The sequence below is a fragment of the Amblyomma americanum genome, chromosome 1 (assembly GCF_052857255.1).
Source record: "Amblyomma americanum isolate KBUSLIRL-KWMA chromosome 1, ASM5285725v1, whole genome shotgun sequence".
NCBI classification, from domain to species: domain Eukaryota; kingdom Metazoa; phylum Arthropoda; class Arachnida; order Ixodida; family Ixodidae; genus Amblyomma; species Amblyomma americanum.
The window spans coordinates 234,639,904-234,661,906 of record NC_135497.1 but is presented as its reverse complement, the minus strand read 5'-3'; the positions used below and the strand labels follow the sequence as shown (position 1 = coordinate 234,661,906).

General features: G+C 45.5%; 1 protein-coding gene across 1 annotated transcript in view; it reads left to right on the top strand.

Annotated features, from left to right (window-relative positions):
• The first annotated feature begins 7,335 nt into the window (after positions 1 to 7,335).
• LOC144095708 (QRFP-like peptide receptor) overlaps positions 7,336 to 22,003 on the top strand; it is a 207,890-nt gene continuing 193,222 nt past the window's right edge. Inside the window, exon 1 of the mRNA XM_077629357.1 lies at positions 7,336 to 7,565. The gene's annotated coding sequence lies outside the window, so the exon portion shown is untranslated. The remainder of the gene's footprint in view (positions 7,566 to 22,003) is intronic.

Sequence of the window (22,003 nt, the reverse complement as noted above, 5' to 3'; positions counted from 1 at the left end):
ATCAAAATGAACCAAAGCCACTCCTGAAAGCCTTCTTTGTCAGCATGAGCCTTGCAGATCGGACCGTTCCAAGCGTGGTTCCATATATTCCCTCCCCTGCGTCACTTTCTCGTCGACTGAGAAGAATATGAAGAGACCAGCGGAAGATCTGAACCCAGAAGACGATGATAACGATGAGATCATTAGCTCCGTCACAGATGAAGCAAGGATGCGCCTCTGCTACAGCGAATGTTAAAGCGCTTAGTTGGGCTTGTTGGTAGCGGTTTTTTCAATTTTATATTGCAAGTGAAATTGCAGAAGCAGAGAGGAAATGACAACACTAGCCGTTGTCCTGTCGTTTTGCATCCTGTGCGCGTCTACGATTTCGCTACTACTTATGCATTTCGAATGCAACAGTGAAGTAAACTATTCTAGTTTGCATACAGTCCAGTTAGCTTACTTTCGCGCTGTCGAAGTGGGAACACAAGAAAATAAAAGGCTGTAATATCAGAGTTTGCAACATAAGTCTGCTATTCGCCTTTACTTGCTTATGTTAGGACATAGCAGTGCCCCTATTAGCACAATGAATATCCTGGCTATTTTTTTCTGTATTCACAGCATAATCATTTCTAAGTATTACAATTATCGGAGCTTGAAAAGAACTAAAATAATAAAGTTTTCTGCGCAATCCTGGGTGAAATCCAGATTTTCACATCGAAAAGAGTCAAATCCAAAGTTTACATGCTGATACTGACTAAATTATTTTGCACAATTTTTTATAAATCATGGTGTAGAGTTGCTCTAAATGTAAGGCATATAATTTAAAATCTTGGATAGAAGATGATGATGATGATTATGATGATGATGATTATGATGGTGGTGGCTTTTTGTGGCGCAAGGACATCTGTGGCGAAAGAACACCAGGGCACAACGTATTTTTCTTCTACTCAAGGTGGGGTCGAAGACCCATTTCCCAAGCATTTAACCCAAAATAAGACCAGGGGAAGGCTTGTACAAATTGTATCACCGGTGGATACCCGGCAGCACTAGGGAACGAACCTCGCACCTCCTGAATGCAAAAGCTTGAATTTAGCTACGGTTTGTGCAGATAAATTTTCTCGTTTTTGTTAGTTTGCGTATAGGTGAAATTTGCCCATTTCGAAAAAAAAAATCTTAATTTAACTATGTCTGATGTGGTAAGTAGAGCAGAGGGCATTAACTGTAGCCATAGGCATGTTTAGTCTTTTTTGTGACTGCAGAACTGCGTTTTTTTTTCACATTTATCTGCACTTTTCGCACCATTTTTCAACGCACCGAGAGCAGCATTAAGCACTGTTTTGGTTATCTTCAGGATTTATTACATTATAGAGCAGGCAGTTTTCGGGGAAGTGTCCACTCTGATTTCGTTTTTAATTGCCGCTAGCCAAAAGCTGTTGCGGCACATTCAGGGGTGGGAAGCGTAGGACGAAGTTCCAGTAATGCAACAAATCTGTTGAAACACCAGCCTGATCTGTGCAGGACAGAGGTGAGCAGAGAGATAAACAGGTTATGGAAGAGCAAAAACAAATGATGTCACACTTTTTAAGCTCCGCCTTAAGGATATCACGCGGTAGCGTTCATGGGTATCTTCAGCAACCTGGGACCCTCTTTGCATAGGAGTTCGCAGACACGGACACTGTTCTTTCTTTCACCGTCACGTAACGCTCAACCTACCCTTAGGCGTAGATGCGATAGCATTAGAGATCCGTCCCGCAAAAGTGCTCCTCCTCTGTCGCCTAGGTTCGGCCTGTACATGCTGCTATATGCAGAATTGGTCATTCTCTATATTCATACTTCGCGGGGAGTCCTCATACAACTCCTCGCGCCCTGATGCACTGCTTAAGCGATGCGCCACTGCCTCGGAAGGCGGCTGCTTCAAACACAGCCACCAGCGGGGCTTGTGCTATCCAAGTTTTTGTCCCCGAGCAGCCTCTCGCAACCAGTCATTAATTTAACTGCCGCCTGACACGGTGGGCAGTTTGCTCACAATCCGATGGGCAGATTACCACCTGCCACGATGAGCAGGCGGTAAACTCCTGATTTTCCGCTCGCAACGCCGACGAAGCCAGATGTGCTGTGGAACGCAAGCCTTAACACCATCGACCACGACGCCGGATTTCCTGCACAACGCAAATCTTAACGCTATCGTGTTAAAAGAAAATGAATGGCTGGTGAGGAAGCCAACAAAGCTTGGGTGTTTCACTGTTGTATGCTCGCCTTCACCCATGCAGCACTGTGGCCGCACTAGGTCGCAATAACCTGCACACAAAACAGACCTTGCTATGATTACGACGGAAGCTTTCCAGATCCTAATGGTGACGAGCGAGCTCTGACTTGAGCGTTTGGAGCAGAAATAATCGCATGTTACATGAATTATTTATTTCAAAACGTTGAAACTGTGAACCTCAGCTCACTTGCGGAAAGGCTCCACTGTAATTAAATATAAAGGGGGAAAGGCTAGTACCGTTATAAGATGCTCCCAGTTTAATGAAGGGAGGGGGGGGGGCAATAGAATCACATCTGTTTATGCGAAAACTTTGAGGGCCACCAAATGAGCTCTTAATGCCATGCTATAGAGTATCATAAGTGGAAGAGGTAAGGAGCGGTTACACTGTAAGGATCAGGGAAGTCTTGCAAGAACATTAGCAAGCAGTGGCCTGCTCCAGTAAACATATTCGCTAAAGTTCAAATCCTTAAACTTAGCCTCACGAAGTAGAGGGGAGAGGGAAGTGAGAAGATTTTCTAAGAAAAGCAGGCACAATTCTGCGTCAGTAAGACATATGAAATATGGGATATTACCCGTATGTAGATTTATTTTATGTCTCCGGAGTCACACTGATTAACAGGTAATACGAACGTTGGAAGTGAAGAAGGTCAGAAGAAGATGGTCAGTATGCACGTACAGGCGTTGTGTTTTCTCCAGGCAAAGCTGAAAACGTTATTCGCCCTCTAAATACATGGTATATAACATGATTTTCCGAAATGCGGTGACTTGCCAACTCACAGACCCACATACGGACTACGACCCGAATTCTCTCACCACATTTTCCGGCGGAACTCAAGCTTAGACTTCTGACGGCGAACCTTTCCGAGGAGCGTGTGTCTCTACATATCAGTCTAAGAACACGCCAACAGCCTTGCGGTAGCGTGCGCTAGTCCAGAGTGCCACACACAGATACATAGTGATGTTCAGCCATAAACTCCTCCCTTGCGTGACGCAGCTGTTGCGCGCGGCGTTTCATGGATTTTACTAGCCGAAAGTGAAAATGCAACTATCGCCTTTACCCCATCAAAGCCTTTGGCTAACGAAACGCCATTAGAAACAGCAGCGTAACTCGGGGAGGCGCTGTGTGCCGATCTTAGGTGCCTTTCATACGCAATTACGCGGACTGATTTGGAGTTGGAAGCGAATACCTCGCAACACGACCGCAATAACACAATTGAAACAAATAAAAAGGTCTTGCAGTACGACCGCCAATATAGTTCAACTATAAATATACACGCTAATTACAGTGACGAAAATTGTTATCATTTGTTTTAGTTAATTAAAATGACGGAGAGAATGATCCTCTCTGGGTTCGCCTGGACGCACAGCCTCGTTCAGGAACCGCTTTCGTTTACCGCTAATAAACCTTCACATTTAGAACGTCGCAGAACAAATATATGATGTGTAGCTTTGATAACGTAAAGATCAGCAACTAAAAACATTTATTTCCAAGATAGCCTAAAAACAAGAAACAATAATCTCGCTAGAACTTACGACCTAATGCACAGCAGGACACAGCTAGGGCACTTAGCACAATGGAATTCATAACGTAACATGCCATTAGTATGAACGGGAAAGGTTAAAACGTTAATCGTGATCAAGAGCCTGAATGCGATGGAGCACAGGAGAAATATCAGAAGGAAAAATAAGGAATCATGATAATAGTAACACTACAAGAATGGTACTCAGATGGCATTGTAATCTAAACAGCTATGATATATAAACAATATTTAGGCATTACTGCTGAACAAACAGTCTTCGCTGACATGTTACCCTAGGGTACTCGAATGGAGTCAATCCGGTAGTTGCTAAGGGCATTAGTGGCCGTGAGGAATGTATGAAGATGCCATTGACTTAATAGGTTTTTAGCGGTGAAAGGTCTTTTATCGAAGGCGGCTAAATAACTTATTGACAGGGTTCTAGCGTTACCGTGTTGTGTACGTTCCATTAGCAGGTGATTACATCTCTACTGCTGTGACGGCGCACACATCGGCCAATTATTTGTAAAGAACGCTTTCTCAAGACGGCTTCCAAATGCAAACGGTGAAACAGTGCTTCGGGGCTTCTGTCTGAAGATAACGAAACGCTAAAACGAGTCAATGGACCAATGTTATAAAGGTCGGAACTTCTCGGGTTCAAACCTCGGACTAGGGTGGATTTTTATTTAATTACGAAGTTACTGTAGAAGCTGAATAGCTTTCCTTTGTAGCCGTGTGGCTGAGCTTGCGTGGATGCCAATGAGTAATTACTCCCTTATTACAAATGTGCTCCATCTTGGAGGATTCCCCTAAACATTTGACCAACACTGCCCCCACTACTTCGAGTTATTGATCAATTCGCTCTCGCACTGCCATATGCTAGCCGTTCCAGTTATCTCAGTTGGTAGAGCGACCGTTCCGGTGAAGCGCTGGTCTCGGGTTCAAACCCCTAACCAGGACAAAATTTTCTTTATGAAGTTTCTGCGGAAGGTGTATAGCCTTTCTTTTCAATCTTATGGCTGCGTTTGGGTGGATGGCAATGAGCAGTTATTCCCTGGTTACAAATCTACTCCATCTTGAGGGATCCCCTCAAAATTTGACTGAACGTCTAGAGTATGACTCAAGCAACAATATTTTACGCAGTTGAACGCGCACAGATTTTATGAAACGGCAAATTTGACCCTGTAATAAGGTTAGACCACAAGTGCTAGTGTAGTTATCAGCTTTCCCAGCCACCGTTTTCCTCGCAGTTTCAGAAGACAAAACAGTGTCTGGTTATCCACAAGAACAGATCAGTCTAGCTGCATGATGCGCTTTGGTAGCCTTGAGGAGTTCTTTGAGCATGTCATACTCCAACGTAGTATTGAGCTTGTGCTGTCGCCAGGACGAGTTGTTGGGCGAGTTGGTAGGAGTTTTTCATAACTACCCTTTATGGCGTCTGCGCACACCTGAAGATTGTCCTCTACCGCGTATCTCCTAGCGATGTCATGAAGCGCAGTGCCAACATAAGAACGCCAATATTTTCAGTCGATTATATTGGGCGCCCCAATCTGCATGTTTATTGCTCATATTACCTGTGGAGTGACAAATACGGACGTAAAACTTTCAATAATTGACTCATCAGTGTACATGTGAATGTGACCAGGGAACCGCATGTACTACTGTACTACCATCCTTGCCGAAAGTAACCAGGTTGCCGTGACCACGCTCATAAAGTGCTAGCGGTGGGGCGGCGACGCTGAGCTCGCCCGCCGCCGTCAGTTGCGGTCATAACCTCCGTGACGTGAACCTGTGGTATCGCTATCTTTAAAATCCACTAGCAAGATACCCATCATGCTTCTTACCACAGGTAAATTCTAGAGCCGGGGAAATATGAGTTTCTTCACTGAAGCAGCTTTTAAAAAAAATGATAATAATCAATAAACATCATAACGGGCATAAAACGCAGTGATCGCTCTTCAGTGAGGCTCTCATCTCCAGTTTCTGTAAGCATATCGGGATTTTCGATATCGTTTTTAGTAGTACTCTGAAACGGTTTACAAGTCGCTGTAGCAGACCCAGTTTCTAACCATGTCTGTCGGATCGCCCGTTGTTCCCTGAACAATACTCCGACTTATCTCGCTGCTGATAGTTCTAATCTTTCACGTTTTCAGACCACTTCTTCGAAATCTGCCACACATCCTCATATGGACGGAACTTTTGTTAAGAATGATATTTTTAGTGCTGTTTTTTAAATAGGGGAGAAAAAAAATCTCCGAGAATTCTGCGCGCATACGCTTCAATGCGACACTGAGGATGACTCCACCCGTTTATTCGGCAGCAAATGAGATATTTCTTTCTGAAAAAGTTGAGGTTAAGGTTGCCATACTGTTTTCCCCGCAACTGGATTCAACCTCGTGACGTTGATCACGACGGCGAGTGCACTGGGGGCTCCGATAAGAAGTGCCCGGTGGTGTGATCTATTCTCAGAGGTAAAACAAAAAACGCACTTAACGTCACCGCAATTGACTTATGAAAACGACGTGTGGTTTGATATCTGTCTTTGATTTTTATTTTTTAGCTTATCAAATCTGGTTTTCTTAGGTGAACGTAAGCTCTTTGTCATTAAAATACCATAATCAATCTGTACAGGCCAATTTTCATTCCTCAGTATCAGTATCGCTTTAAGGGGACCTTGCTGGTTTGTTTTATTGAGATGTAGGTGAAAAGTACGCGGCAGTAAAGTACTGCCGATTGGTGCTTCCGAGGAGGCGTCAATCTCGCTTAAACCTGGCAGCAGAGGCCATTGTCCTGAATAAACCTTCGGAAGATTCCAGAGAACGTATGCGTTTCCGCAAATCCATACTTTTCGTTTCGATTTAAACTTCACAGGGAGGCAGGTATTCTACGTAAAACAAGGAAAGTTACAGGGCAAGCGAAACAATGCTGCCTGCAGCTTCTCGCTCCACTGGCAAGAAATCAAAGTTATGTTAAGACTTTCCGGGAGGCGAAGAGCCTTTCTGCGTGCATGACGCCAGGTGAGGCAAGATGACGCGAAACAAAAGCGAGTTAGGTGGCTTCGATCTCGCGCGTCAGGAGCGACGGGTATCGCGCGAAAGTAACTTTCCACGATAAAACGTTGCCCGCCAAGAAACGTCGCGAACCCATCTGCACCTTGTTTGCATACCTCGAAAAAGCCAGGATATTGGTTCGCACGACGAGGCTTCGCGCCTCCATAGCTCTCGCTATTTCAGTTCCGCCCACGTAGTGAGATAGAGGCAAAAGGAAATAAGCAGAAGGAAAGAAGTGGTAGGGAAGGAAATGGCAAAAAGAAACGGATAACTATTTCTTCTATATCCTCAGCCGATGGCTCTGTAATACCGTCTTTCCCTTTTCGTGCTTTCTCCAATGAAAGAGAAAAGTGAGAGAAACAGCCTGGGAAGGAAAGGAGAAAAAGCAGAGCGAGAAACTGCCCGTGCCGCCTTGCGTGAGGAGCAGTTCCAATGGAGAGCGGCGCATGCGCCGATTAGTTTTCCCGCCTCCGGGCCGCGCGCGCTCCGGCGTGGCTGCATTGTGAGGTGCGCCGACGGCGGAGATTGGCGTACTCGACCGCCGGACCCCATCGCGAGCGCGCGGCCAGCGTCGTTGCTCCTTCGTCCGGCGTTGGAAGTCGTCTGCGCCGGTGCGCCTCGACAGTCGGGCAAAGTTTGGAGAGCGGGGCGCCACGCGGGGCGTCCGCGCACTTTCGTGCAAAGAAACTTTGGGCGAGTGGAGCGCCTCCCTTGTGGCAATGAAACAGTCTCGCCGTCAATGAACCCTGCACGGTAAGTCTTCCAACGCCCGACTTATTTCACGGTGCAAGTTGGAGTGCCGTCTTCATTTCGTGTGGCGGTCTCGTGACGAGAATTAATGTGACGTTGTGTTCTTCTTGGGGCTATTGTTACTTGGGTTAAATCGTAAATGAATGTGCGCTAGTGTCACTCGGCGTCCGCATTTCTCACCTGTGAGACACTTACGATAAGTGGTCAAAATGAAGCCAAATACAGAACGGATTAACGACTGTGGGTGGCGGGCAAGCCGGAGTCCTGGCATTCCACACTCGTTAATCTGTATACTTTTATTTTCTTAAGATAAGAGAACGAGACCAGATTAAAAAAGTTAATTCTTCTGCCCCTTTTTGAGCGACAGACCAATTTCAGTGACAGTACTTTGATTTCTTTTTTTAATTCGAGTTCCGAGCAAATACACGAGGCCACTTAAGAAGTACGTGCGCAAAATAAGAGCGGCTTACGCGAGAAAGTGGCAAAGATGGAAAGGAAGCGCTTACGAGCCTCTGATAGCAATCTCGATATCTTTTATCCCTTTCACGCTATTATTTTTTGTCGATTTATTTTCCGGAGAATCGCGCGCAGAGCCATTAATTTTTTGCATCAAGACAAACAAAGTACAAGTGACCGCCTGAAAATCATGCTGCCCCTTTCGTAAAATTTTTTCTTGGAAGAAATAAATAAAATCAGAGGCGGCATTCGGGACAAAAATGCATCAGATGTTTTAAAAAATTGCAGACACGAGATTTCTGAAGCGGAAGGCGAGAAATGATCAATTAAGAACACCAATGCATGCAATATTTGTGTTTCTGTGTTTTACTTGCATGAACGTGAGTCCATGATATATGAGGGAAACACGTCGAAAATGTTAAATACCTATGCTGCAACGTGCACAATTTTATGCATGAATGCAACTCAGTAGCAGTTTCTGAAACCCAAGTCGCGCACATTTTCGTAGGTAAACTCGGATCGTTCTTAGCGAGTGCCAGCGTAGTAAGAAGTATCGTAGCAGAAAAAAAAAAACTGCCGCGCAAGCTGATCGCTGCCCTTGTATTAAAAAGTAAGAAAGTTTTTCAGTATAAGGCTCGATGTTAAAGCGTGCAAAATTCATGGAAGTAAATTTGTAAACCGTGTAAGCCCTTGGCACAAGTTCCAGTCTTACCACCTGGCGGCCCGGGTTAGATTTCTACCTGACAAGCTGCAAAAGACAATGTAGTCAGTTAGGATACGCATGGCGCGTACCGAGAACATTCCGCCCCGCTGCCGATGTGGAAATATAGCGGGGGAACGGTGTGCACTCACAAGCGCACATACTCCTCTCACACACATACGCGGGCGCTGGCGCCTACACCATAAAAATCAGACTTTCTCACGCATTGGGAAACTGCGAGCGAGAGTTACTAAAAATGCATGTTCGCGATAGCATTTAGCGGCAGAACTAAACAAGGACGCTTTTATTCCACGTAGTTCTTGTCTTCCCAAAGTTTCTATCATCAGCCCTTGGAAAAGTGCTCAAGACGCATTACTTTTAAAATCGATGAGCACGTCTGTAGCGAAGCCGTTGTGCTTGAGCGTGAACTCAGCGTCTTTTCTAACGTCGCTGAACGGAGCCGGACGTCGTTTCAGGGCTCCTACGCCCACAAAAGGAAGATTCAAGGAGAATTCTACGTCAACAGCCGCAGAAAAGGCAAGTTGGAAGGTTCGCTGTAACCTTTGTATTTACTTCGGCGCGAAACATTGCGGGGCTGAAGCCATTGAAATGACGCTGGGAGGCAGCTCTTCCCTTTCGTCTGTCATTTCTCTCGTATCAGCTCTGCGGGCACGTAGCCGTGGTCGCCGAACTTCGGAGAACCGTTGCTTTTTCCTTCGGTCGAGTTTAAATTTGGCTCTGCGCACGGCCCACGGTAAAGAAGCCTTCACAAAAGTGCCTTAAAGTGCCCACAAAGTGCCTTAAAAGTTAACCGTAAAAGTGAACTTGTATAATGGACTTTTATGGTGGATCCTTGACTGGAGGTTCATTGAAAAACGATAGCAGGAGATGCACAGCCCAAGGTCAAAGCAGATGAAACTAAAAAGAAAAGAGAAAGGAAAAAATAAACAGGTCAACGGTACTTCCTCTTTATCATGCCGCCAGTCCCAGCATTGGCCCTGACTGGACAGCAGTTTTTTGTTTTCAAGTTGACTTTTCCCCTCTTACCACGTGCACTTCCCACTTCACACCCTCCTTCCCCCGACCAGTGCCTCCTTTTCGTGGCGAAGTCATTATTTAATCCCTGCCAATAGTGAACGCATTGCCCACGCGAAGACAAGTCCTCTTGTTGGCGTGTTGGATAGTGGCCTGAGGCTCCTCGATCCTCAACCGTTTTTCAGTCGCTTCGATTTGTTTTACGGCAAAATAAAATCACGACCTTTCTCCAAGCAGCAATGGTCGGTAGGCGAAATAAGCAGTGGCAGTTAGAGCGTGACATTTTTCGGCGCACTTATTCAGCCATTTATTCTTCTTGAAATCTGACATTCGTGTTTCTGTATTTTTGGAAGCACAATATATGTCGGTAAAACTAAACCATAATCACTTAGCACCTTTTTTCCTCCTCTCCATAATTACACATTTTGTGCACTTTATTTTCATGAGAAACCAATAAGTTAACACAAAATGTGAGGCTAGAAAGGGAAAAATACAATAGTTTCCAGTAGGTAAATTAATCATTCCTGTGGGCAGATATAAAATGCAACCATATATTCGATTTTGCCCTAATATACTACCTGCAAAAAGGGCCGCCGCATTGGCTCAGTGCTTATGGCGCTCCGCTGCTGACCCAAAAGACGCGGGTTCGATCCCGGCCGCGCCGGTTGAATTTCGATGGAGACGAAATTCTAGAGGCCCGTGTACGGTGCGATGCCAGTGCACGTTAAAGAACCCCAGGTGGTCGAAACTATCCGGGGCCATCCACCACTGCGTCCATCATAGCCTGAGTCGCTTTGGGACGTTAAGTCACCATAAACCAAACCACAATACCTGCAATGAGGCTTCCTTTTGAGCGGAGAGAGTAAGTTTCCTAGTTCTTCACAGAAACATATACCTTCAGGCTAGTTGATATGACATGCTTCAAGAAAAAAAAAGAAACGCATTTAAAATTTCGAGGGCATGAGAGTAATGTAAACGATTTCAAATTTATATTCGCAACCGCCACCTACCGCATAGTTTATACTGGCTGTGCCATGTAACTTGTGCCAGTGCTTGAAAAATGAAAGGCACTTCGGATGCGAATTCAGCCGAACTCACGATGTTTTCACTAGCCTAGAGTAATTCAGGCTATTTTTATTTTTCCCATAACTAACTGATTAGTTATGCACATATACCAAACTATTTAATTATTGGCTGCAGACTCCAAGCGTGGTACGCAAAGTTGTATAGTGTCTTTAGAAATCATCTATTAATTTGTTTTCTCCGCGATATGCCTCACGGAGTCTTTTTTTCTGCGTTATAAAGAAAACCTGCGAAATAAGAAAAAGCCGCGTGACGTTTCTTTGTTAAGTTGTCATTTTGTCGGAGTCTCAAATGCATGCACAGTCGACGTTGAGCTTGGACTCGTACCTGGATGCTAGCATTGAAATAGCTGCTGCTGGCCTTCTATGTCCACTTGATGCACAAAGAGACAGAATCATATCCGCTCTTTCCACATTGCAGTAAGGCATGTCTGCTGCTCTATACGCAGGTCACACCCAAGTGACGTTCTTGTCGAGAACACCTAGGTATACGGATGCCTGAGGAGCACCTGATAAATGGAAACTAGTGATTGATTCACACGATGTGGAAACTGGGTCAGGCCATTTTTATCAAGCGGCTAAATTGCGGCAGCTGTCATCGCCTTCCATCTTTCTCACGCGCTTCACCCTTGCCTTCCTTGAAGCAGAATCAAGAAGCTATTTGCTTTTTCTCTCGCAGTTTTGGATGCTTTGTCGCTTCGGCAACCCTCAGCCAACAGCGTGCATTTGCGCCGTTATGGAAAGGAGTCAGAAACCCATATACCTACAACCGGCATAGCGCCCTGCCGCTTCTCCGTGGCCACAGTGATGCTGCAGCCGACCTGGTTCACCCATTTCACGCTTGAGAGCAGCACAATAGCAGCGCGCAAGTGTCCCCTCACGTTGCTATTTCATATTTCCCGGGCTTTCTTAGAAGCGGAGAAAAAAAATTATGAGAGACATATCGCGCAGAAAACAATTTAATAAGTGATTTAAGAAGGCGCTCTACAACTTTGTATATCACACGTGGGGTCTGCAGCCAATAATTAAAATGTTGCGTAATTAAAAAAAATGCATTTAGTTACGGGGGAAACAAAAAAATAGCCCGGGTTATGCTAATGCCAACTGCATCCACTAGGCTGAATTCGCCTCCGAAGTATTTCTTTTTCATTTTTGAAGTCTTGGCCCAAGTTACGTAGGGACAACCCTTATCATACCTATGTTTAACATAAGATGTCCTGTACTTTTTTAAATATAGGCAGTTAGAAGACCGCGTTTTTGTCATAGCATTGTCAGCGGTGTAGCGCGCAAAAATAAAGGTAAAATGTGTTTAGTAGGCAGGCTAACTAATATTCAGTAGTTAGTTTCTGAATTATTACTTGCACTCTTCTTATTTATTGAGAGGCGTGTAGCCCACCGTAATATCCATATCAGTTTTTAGAATTTCGAAAACGCGGTTACCCTCGGTGCTGTGGCCCAACAAATTTTGGCTATTTCGACGAGTTACGTGCACTGGAGGGGTTGCTTTGCCTGCAAGCTTTTCGAAAGCGCATGAATTTTGGTGCGCCAGAGTGCTGAGGGTAACTGCGTTTTCGGAATTCTAAAACCTGATATTGATATTACTTACGGTGGGCTACACGCCTCTCAATAAATAAGGAGACTAACGGTAATGGTTAAATGTTAACTGGGGCCGTATTCTATGAGCTGTTCATTTTCCGTTGTCCATTTCGCGCCCATTTGGTCCTCTGTCAGTTGTCACTTAGATATACCCTCGGCTTTCTAGCGTCTGGGGCAAGCGACCAGGCCATTAGGTGGCTGGCGACCGGACCGTACCATTGGCCGAAATTGGATGCAGTATGCAGTCAATGGTGAGGTGAATCGCAGCGCTCTATCAACAGCAGGCGACCGGACCTGACCACTGGCTGTCATTGGTTGCGATATGCAGCCAATGATGAGGTCCGGTCGCCAACCACCCAATGGTCGGGTCGCTCCCACAGACGCTTGAAAGTCGCGTGTTAGACCTACCTGCTTGCGTGAAGCTTTTGGAAAAGCTACTGTGTCAGATGAGGGCCCGCTTCTGTAGCGTTTCAATGAAATGTTAAAAATGTGAAATGTGAAAGAAGGCGAAAAATGACAAAATAATGACGCATATTAGAGGCTCTATAGCTTTCGGTCTACTTGACAAAACGCAGCATATTTAGCACTTTTGTGAATCATGCATATTTAGTTGAGAGTGAAAACTTTTAGCTGCATTTAGTAGTTATTTAGTTGTCGTTGTTCAAAATGATCAAGAAAACGCGACCCATAGAGGTCTTGGCACAGAGTACCCACTTCTCCACCCCACCTTCACCCTCCGATAGCACCACCCACCACAAATCGACCTATCAGTACCCTCCACGATGCCTCTACCCACTAGAAGCCCACGCATTAGAGGAACGAACAAGCAACGTCGAAATCAAATTAATAGAAGCAGTGGGAAAGCCAGCTGTCCTCCTGAGGCACCACCCACCAGAACCCTCTCGTCCCAGCTCCACCCTCCAGAAGCGCCACCCGCCAAACACATCCGCCCACCTACACCCTGAAAAATTTTGTTGCGCGTCTGAACCTTCGGATTCGAGTAAAACATTCTTTAGAGTGAAATCACTAAAGCAACAATTGAGGTTAAGTACAACTGCTATCGCAGCATTCTCTCATCAGCTCTCATGATCGTCCTGTGATTTTTTTTTCTCTCAGATTAAAGCCTACTAATCCTAACTCTAAAAAAAATTGATAATAGCTTTCGCTACTATTTTTAATTAAAATTAATGTAAATTGGAAGCTTAGTGAACACATATTTGAATATTAATTTCTGTGCAGCATGCATTTTTGGCTATGTAATGCTACGTGCTCAAAAGTATTTAGCTCCTCAGAGAAAAATGTTCTAGGAAGATGAGCAAACCATCGGCAGCTTTGCTGAAAAGTTTGTGTCCTTGGCCTTTCGCCACAAAGAAACTTCTTGGCGAGATGTGCTGCCACAAAAAGGTCTTGTTGGAAGAAATAGAGAACGCAAGGTCTTTGTTCTGAAATATTATCATAGATAAGTTCCTGTTTTGCCTATAGTTTCCATATTTGGCGGCAGACGACCTTTCGCGCCTTTCAGGCCGTGCTTCCCGCGCTTATTCAGCGAGCGTTCCAAGAAGCGTTCGCAATACCGTCGTGTACACATCTCCACTGCGCGCCAGATTTGCAAGTTTTAGGCTATTCTAATTCTTTCAGCCTGCCAACGACGTGGACAATGCCTCGCATCTCAGCAAAGTGGACTCGACACCTTAAGTTTTGTGGTAATCGTTTTGTTAGGGTGAATGCGAAACGTAGTCGATTTTGTCCCGCGAATGCAAGCGCTGGAAAGATCGCCGGAAAGGAGACTTCCGGGCCTCGGCACAGTAGAAACAAGCAAGAAAAGTCGAGGCCAGCAAGCGGAAAGGGTTTTCTAAAACAAATGAGCAAGATGGATGCAAAAAATATTGCCCAGGAGAATTTTAGTGTGATGAGAAAGCAAAAAACTATTCGAACGCTACTTCTGAAAAACGCAGTTTTGGTGCCTATATAAACTTTTTTTCATCGGCCTTTAGAATAAATCAAATGAAACTCTCAGGATACTTAAATGCATCTACGAATCAGTATTCCCTCAAAAAAATTTTTAAAATATAAATTTATATCACTGAAGAAGTTGTGATAAACTGGATGTCAAGCTTAATTTTTTTTGTCGTGAAATATCCGGGATTGCGCAATTATTCTAGTTCAGTCGATACTACATATAATGCAGAAGATTGCTGTCAATTTTGTTGTTCCGGTGACAAGAGTTTTTTTGCAAATGTACCTTTCTCAGTGCTTTGCTTTACAAATGTTAATTTTTTAACTTCAAATCTGCTCTGCAGTTTCCAATAAAACTTAGTGTGCTTGATGCCAGCTTATTCTTAACAAACATAGCCAAGTTTGAAGCTTTTTTTTTCATAGCACAAATTAAGAAACGTGGAAGCATCTTCACCCGCACCTAAGGGGTACCATTTCCACTTTATCCGGGGAATGCCGATACCGTGCTGGCTTCACGTTTAGCCCTAGAAGGACATTTGCGTATGGGCTCCGTAATGTATGCTTGTTAATGCAAATAGGCAAGGCCTCGAGGAATGACGATGTCAAGTCCCACTTTCACTTCACTGTCAAAACCAATATTCATGTACCCGTTTCTCGGAAAACTCTTATCCGTGCATGGCAAAATGCAAAGAGGTGATTTCGCCTTTTTTTTCCAAATTTCTTGTCCGTCGAGACTGCGATGAGCAAAAATACAGGCTGCAGTTGCTAACTAAAGATACAGCGGCGCTAAACACGGAAGACGTACTCAACAACTCCTGCGTATGGATCACTTTTATCCGACGGAGGTTGAATGAAATGCAGCCGCCGGGTGGCGCACCAACTTTACTCACGTGAAAGAGGCGGAAACCAAGCTGTGCGTTCATGTTGCCGCTGAAGGAAGAGGAGTGTGTCGGGCCATTTGGTAACCGACCGAATTTGTTGGGCAGCGCAGGGACCACGGACACGATGCTCGACGCGCGTGCAGGTGCCCCGAAAGTTAACCCGAGCAACGCAAGCAGCGGACAGACCCCATCACTCAACTTTCAAGCAGAGGATGGTCCCGCTTGCGATGAGTGAGCAGGCGGTACGTGCGGTGAGCTTTGTTGTACTTTTAATGTGCGCCTTGTTGGGGGCCCGGGCGAAGGAACGCTGCTTTCAGCATTCATCTAACCAAAAAGTTCTAATTTATCTTACCGAAATGGCATTCACCTCATTGAAAGGGTTCGTATGTTGTGGCGCCTCTGACACGCATCTCTGGAAGCAGCGCCGCTTCGCCCGAGCCCCCGATGAGGCAGAAAATAAAAAATGTAGCCGTGGTCAGCTGGCTGTGCCGCTAGCCTCCTCACTGTACGCACGCGCAACTGCTGCGGGGGCATGCTGGGTTGCCATTTGTCCACCCCTCGCGCGCTCCGTTCAACTTCTGGGGCAACCGTGCGTATCTTTTTCGTGCCCGGTGTGTGTCTGAGCTTCCCACAGCAGTGATGTTCCTTTCGGGGAATTTTCTCTTTTTCAGGGAAGTTGAGCAGTTTGTGAAAGAGATATTTTTAGGGAGCTTAGGGAAGTTTAAGAACCAAAAATGTCTCACTTTTTCCAAATTGGCAGCGTTTTCAAGCTACTGCAGGACAAAAGGGGCTGAAATAGTTAATTTTTGGATCTCATTGAAGGAATTTACGGGTGCGGCATGAAACTTCACCGTCCTGCGGTTTCTTGCCGAATTCCATGCGTGATGCCCGCACTACTTTAGGTTGAGCCGTTTAGCATGCGCCCATCGTACAGACAATGCCTACTCGTTGTTTTGTGCCGCTTGACCAACACGCTCATTGCGGTGATGACTATGGCTATGACCGCGGAAATTACAAACTCAGCCACGTTATATGTCCGCGCCTTCCGTTCACAGCAGACTCTGTCTATCCTAATGAACGCACAAATCTTTTCTCTCGACAATTGACTTTCAGCTCAGCATTCATCGACAGAGATTCTAACGTTCGCCTACTACCGTAGACAACGCACATTTCTAACCATCATGCACCAACCCAGACGCATTAGAGAGCTGGCGCATATCTCAGCGAGCAGCACAGAACAGTGCTGGCGCTTGTTGCAGGTGGCAAGATGAGGTCTAAATATTTAGAACAGGAAATAAAGTTATGCACTGAAATCTTAATTATTGGAGTTAAACGGAATGCCCCACTGTAGGACTCAGGAACGAGATACCAAACACAAGTACATAACACACCGTAATTCGAGCAGCGCGATGCTTTTCACCTAGCAACACACCACGGTGGCTAAGTGACTTTGGTGTTCGACTTCTGGGCCCAACGTCTCTAGTTACATTCCGTTTACAGCGGTCCTATTTCCGTATAGATGAAAGGCAGTAAAAGTGTAGCGGTGTGCGAAGAGCACTTTTTGAGAACCGAATTGAATCGAATACGAATAGGTTAACTTTCCTACCGAGTCGAATACGAATAGTGTAGGTAAACTCCGAATTGAATATGAACAAAATAGTGAAAGAATTCAATCCAATACTAATTGTACATTTTTATGAATTTCACACCACTTTGGCAAATATTGGCACAAAAAAATATCCACGTGAAATACTGAAGCGCTAGCGGCGGCGCTATCAGTAATGAAGTTGAATTTGTACATTTCGAAAGACGCAGCTCTAATTTCCGCCATAGAGACACACCACACGAAGCCAATATATAAACGCCATGACCACAATGTCGTGTGCATAAGAAAATTAAATTTTGCATCAGATGGCGTCAACGGGAACGCATCACATCTCAGTCGATGAGGGGAACGAGAGTTCGAGCCACCTCCTCTAATATCGGACCTGAAGGCAGGGTTCGCTAAACGTGGCAAAACCCTACCGCATCGCCCACTCTTCAAGGCTATATGGATAAGCATTATGAACGCCGCCACACGAATGGACCGCATCGCGCCCCTGAACCTTCGTTTCCACACAGACAGCTCGCGGCAGCATGCTATGCGGCGTCGAAGTAGGCCTTTTTTTTTTTTAAACTGTAGTTGAAACAGCCTACGGCGTGCTCTATGGGAACTCCGTGCCAGTTAGTCGAAAACTATTAAAAAGCTTAAAGACGGATAAGATTCGTTTCAAATATTACGTGCTATATTTAATTACTTCAGCTAGTCGAATAAATATTCGATTCGCTATTCGAAAGTTTCACATATTTGTACGCCCCTAAATAACATCTGTGTACTGAGATTTCGGTCGACGCCTAGACATCATCTAATGGTCGAAATTAATGCGGAGTCCTTCGTATATACTTGTGTGTTGCTTTGGCACGTAAATATCTGCCAATCAACTGAAGCCGCTCGAAGTTGCCACGGTTCCTCAAGGTAAGCGCTTACCAACAGAAGATTTATCTGGCCTCTGAAAGGTGCATTTCGCAGAAGTCGGGGATCAGAATGCCGCAAACGCGTTCGCTATTTGCCATCGCAATATTGTAACGAATCAGGAGAGAACCCGTGTGCGATCCTTGTAATCTTTTAGTATGTTTAATAGATACCCGCCGTTACATCATGGAGAAAAAGGGACCGACGTATTAGTTTTCATGTCGAAAAAGTATGTGTTAGTGGTGCTTAGCGCCGGCAGATTTAGCCTGAAAGGTGAAAAAAGCAAATGTTCTCTGTTCGTTTGCGTATGACCAAACGAAAGGAGAGCCACCTTTTTGTGTTCGTCTCAGTTTGCGGTGTAAAATGCACTCCTGCTCAATACATTTCTGTCGCTCAAGCTATGATGGTGAAACTGGATGACAGTATACGTTCAATGCTATTCTTGAAGAAATTGAGCAAGGTTGCTGCTTGAACGATTTTAGTAACATGTGCCCAATGGAAACTTCCTTACCGCAGACGAGGTATACCTCGGGCCTTGCGACCTCAAAGGATCTCATATGAATGAAGAGACCTAAAAGTAAAAAGGACGGCTCCTGAGCCCGAGAGGCGCCAGGAAGCGAGGGAAGTTACTTGACTTCGTTCACCCCTGTATCGCGACAGAAATGTCAGATGTCTAGTAGTGCCCGGAAAGCAGTTGAAAAGGACGTGCAGTCCACTCCTCGAGGGAGCAAGCTGTACCTCCTGACCCATCAATTACGCTCCCCGTGGAGGAGTTGGCGCTGCCAGAAAGCTGTTTGATGGAAGGAGGCTAGCCGCGTCGGTGGCGCTTGTTGACAGTATCTTTGTCGTGTTTCACTGCTGGGTCAAGTGCGTCTTCGGTCACGCCGTCTTTTGGGGATCCATCAATGCTGCTTCCTTACGCATGTGTACACTGCTTGCGGCGCCTCCTTCACTTCGCGAGTGCGTCTTCGTCGAGCGAGAAACCTTACAAGCTTCAGGGATCTGCACCCCAGCATACATTTCATGGTTTGATGGCACTGAAGTGGACGGTACGGCTGGCCCCCGCAAATCACGACCCCTGAAGCTGTTCGTGCATTAAAAAAGTGCAAGATTGCTTGGCCCTTTTGATAACTGCAGACACTCGGCTGCGGTATGGTACGTGGTGTTTAAAGCCCGAAGCTTCACATGGACTATTAGAGGCGCCGTAGTGGATAGTGCCGGGTTAATTTCGATCACCTGGTGCATTTTAATTAGCTCTAACATCAGACAGCACGTGGGAATTTTTGTATACCGCTTCCATTGAAAAGCGGCCGCCGAGGCCGGGATCCGATCCTACGTCGCTACGGCTCAGCAGCGGAACTCCGTGGTCTTAGTACTAAGCCACCGCGGCGAGCTGTACGCTCGGTTGTTCTGACTGACAGTGTGACAGGTGGGATCCAGTCACGAACCTTTCTCAGGTTCGAAATGATACGAACGTTCTGCTCCTGAATTGTTGGGGCCAGCAGCGGCTTCAACTATAGCGTCAACAAATTGAGAGACTACCGGCGCCACGTGTATAGCATTTGTGAACTGGGCTTTCATCTGGCAGAACAGCCAACCTCACTACGTGCGTGTGTACGCTTCCTGGCCAGGCTGATGTCCAGCATCCTCTGGGTCCTGTTCTCCACGTCTTGCAATTCAATGGCTGATAGAAAACGATTAGACAGGCATTATGTGTGCTACGAACGCATTCTTCAGTTTTCCTCATTTTTGTTACTGAGCCATTCACCTGCTGAAAATGTGAATCATTCACGCACATGGAAATCTCCCAGTGTGAAGTAGATCTGAAAAAAAGAGAGTAATTACTCTTTAGCATTCATGCAAAAACCAGCCCAAAGAGAAGCTTTCACAGTAACTTAATCGTTCAAGAAAAATTCTGCCCGGTCCAGTGATCGAACCCGAGACCACAGGCTGTCACGGGCAATCGCTCAACTAATTTAACCAGGACGGCTAGCAGATGCCAGGGCGAGGCCGAAGTTGTTGGTCAACGCGGCCTCGCCGGACCATTACTAGGTGTCCTGGTTAAATTAGCTGGTAAGCAGACTGCCCTGGACAGATGGGGGTCCCGGATTCGATCCCTGAACCCGGAAAATATTTCTCGATCTACGATGTTTCTGTTAAAGCTGTCTTTCATCCTTTGTAGCCATATGGCTTCGCTTAGGTTGATTATGATGCGTAATGACTCCCTTTCTTGAAAAGGGGAATCTTGTCGAATCACTCATCCACGCACACACACCAAAATACTTGGAAAGCAAGAAATATCGTGTGCTTTGTGGACTAAATTGGCTCCAATAAAGGTCTAGTTTATGCTCAATTGTGTCTTTTTGGCGCAGTGGCGGTACGTCAAGGAAGATATGTTGCACGAATGACGGATTCCTGGACGAAAAACAAGCTTATGAATTCTTATTCTGCTCAGTTCCTGCGTCATCAGAATAATAATTTCTTTCTAGTTTGTGCCGGCGCATTTACCATTCTATTTCTTTTCATATAATACAGCAGCCTCTTTTTGCAAGTGGAGGAAGGTGCACGGGAATTACGAGTTACATTAGTGGGCCGCCATCAAACTATGCAGCGGCTAAACTGTGGTTCTTCTTTGCGCCATTCCGACCGACCATCTTCCTCCCGCGCTGCCATCCGGTATCCCAGGATGTAATGCTCTTCGCCTTCATCTTAATAACTCAAATTTTACCTTATGCAAAGCTGGAGCGCGTGTGTACCGCTACTAATTCAATATTGTGCTTCAGGTGGCGCCTTCTCGCTGGAAATTATTATCAGCCCTGTTCTTATGAAAAATTGTAATATCAACAAAGTTTGTGTATCTTGGCTTGATAAAACTGAACTAGGTCTACATGAGGCACGGCGTTGAGGATGACCGCAGATTAATTTGGATAATTCGAACACCTTAGATTTTCTGCCACTCATTTAAATTTGAGTAAACGAGCTTTTTTTCCCTTCGCCTGAATTGCAATACTACTGCCGAGGCCGGGAAGCTCGTGCTAACAGCAGAACTCCCAGTAACCACTCAGCTACTGAGCCAGCGCGGAAAATATGCTCCCTTATCAAAGTGCGCTTACAATGACAGGACACACGAATTCATTGACTACGAATCGGGCGGCAACTTTTGAGCTTCCTGTAGTGCCCGAGAAGAAAAATGTAGCAAGCTTACTATCATGCCAGAAATCTTCGTAGGATTACCGCACTATGAACCTTGGAAGCTGACTATGCAGACCATGGGCGCCTTTCGACATCTGATGCATTTATCCTTCGAATAAAAATAAAGAAAACCATCGTTCTGAAATAATGCAAGAAGGTGATCATCCAACTTAATCGACTTGTCGTGGAGGGGAGTGACTGCACCAAGTGCCAAAATAAGCGTTCTACCTATCGATCCGACTGCCTTCTTGCAAGAGACTGCCTTCTTGCAAGCTTGCAAGAGACGTGCCCACGCATCGTTCATTTAGACCCTACAAATCGGCACACAAACTTTAAATGCTCATTTCTGTATAGCGGGGTGCGTTGCTTGCAGCTTCACTAGCGCGGGTTTTTGAGTGCCCTCTATACTGTACCGGATCAGATTGCCTTGCGACGGCTTGAAAAACTTTCCTGCTGGGTAGCCTGAACAAATGAGAATGGCGCTACGTAATTATTAAAAGGATTAATAAACTTAAACGATTAAAGACTAGACATATCGCACATCATGGTCAGCAACATAAAAAAAAAACCCCGTTGTGCACAGTGATTGAACCCATGACCGCCGTCAGTGATAACCATTCCGGGAACAATTGAATTACTGTAACGAAATAGCGGTAACTCAAATAATTTTCTCGCCAATTTGTAACGTAATTTAATATTTTTCTTGCCGAGTAATTTCCTAATTTAATGATTTTTTTTGGGAGGGGGGCAGTAATTTGTCGACAGAAGTAATTCTTCTTAATTACTTGTCTTGAAAAACCACCCCGATTCCCTTTTTTTCGGACGTGCTTTGGCATTGCATTTGCGGGGTGAGACCCCTCGAAAGTAGCAGGAACATGTGGCAATCCTCAGCAAGCAGCAGTCCAGCCAAGCGGCACACGTCGGACGAGCTTCGTGTGCACGCGGGAATAGGCCACCGCTTAGGCGCCGAGTCCACGAAAGGTCTACGCGACGAACCACGCAGCTTCCAGAGCGCGCGCCCACACACACAC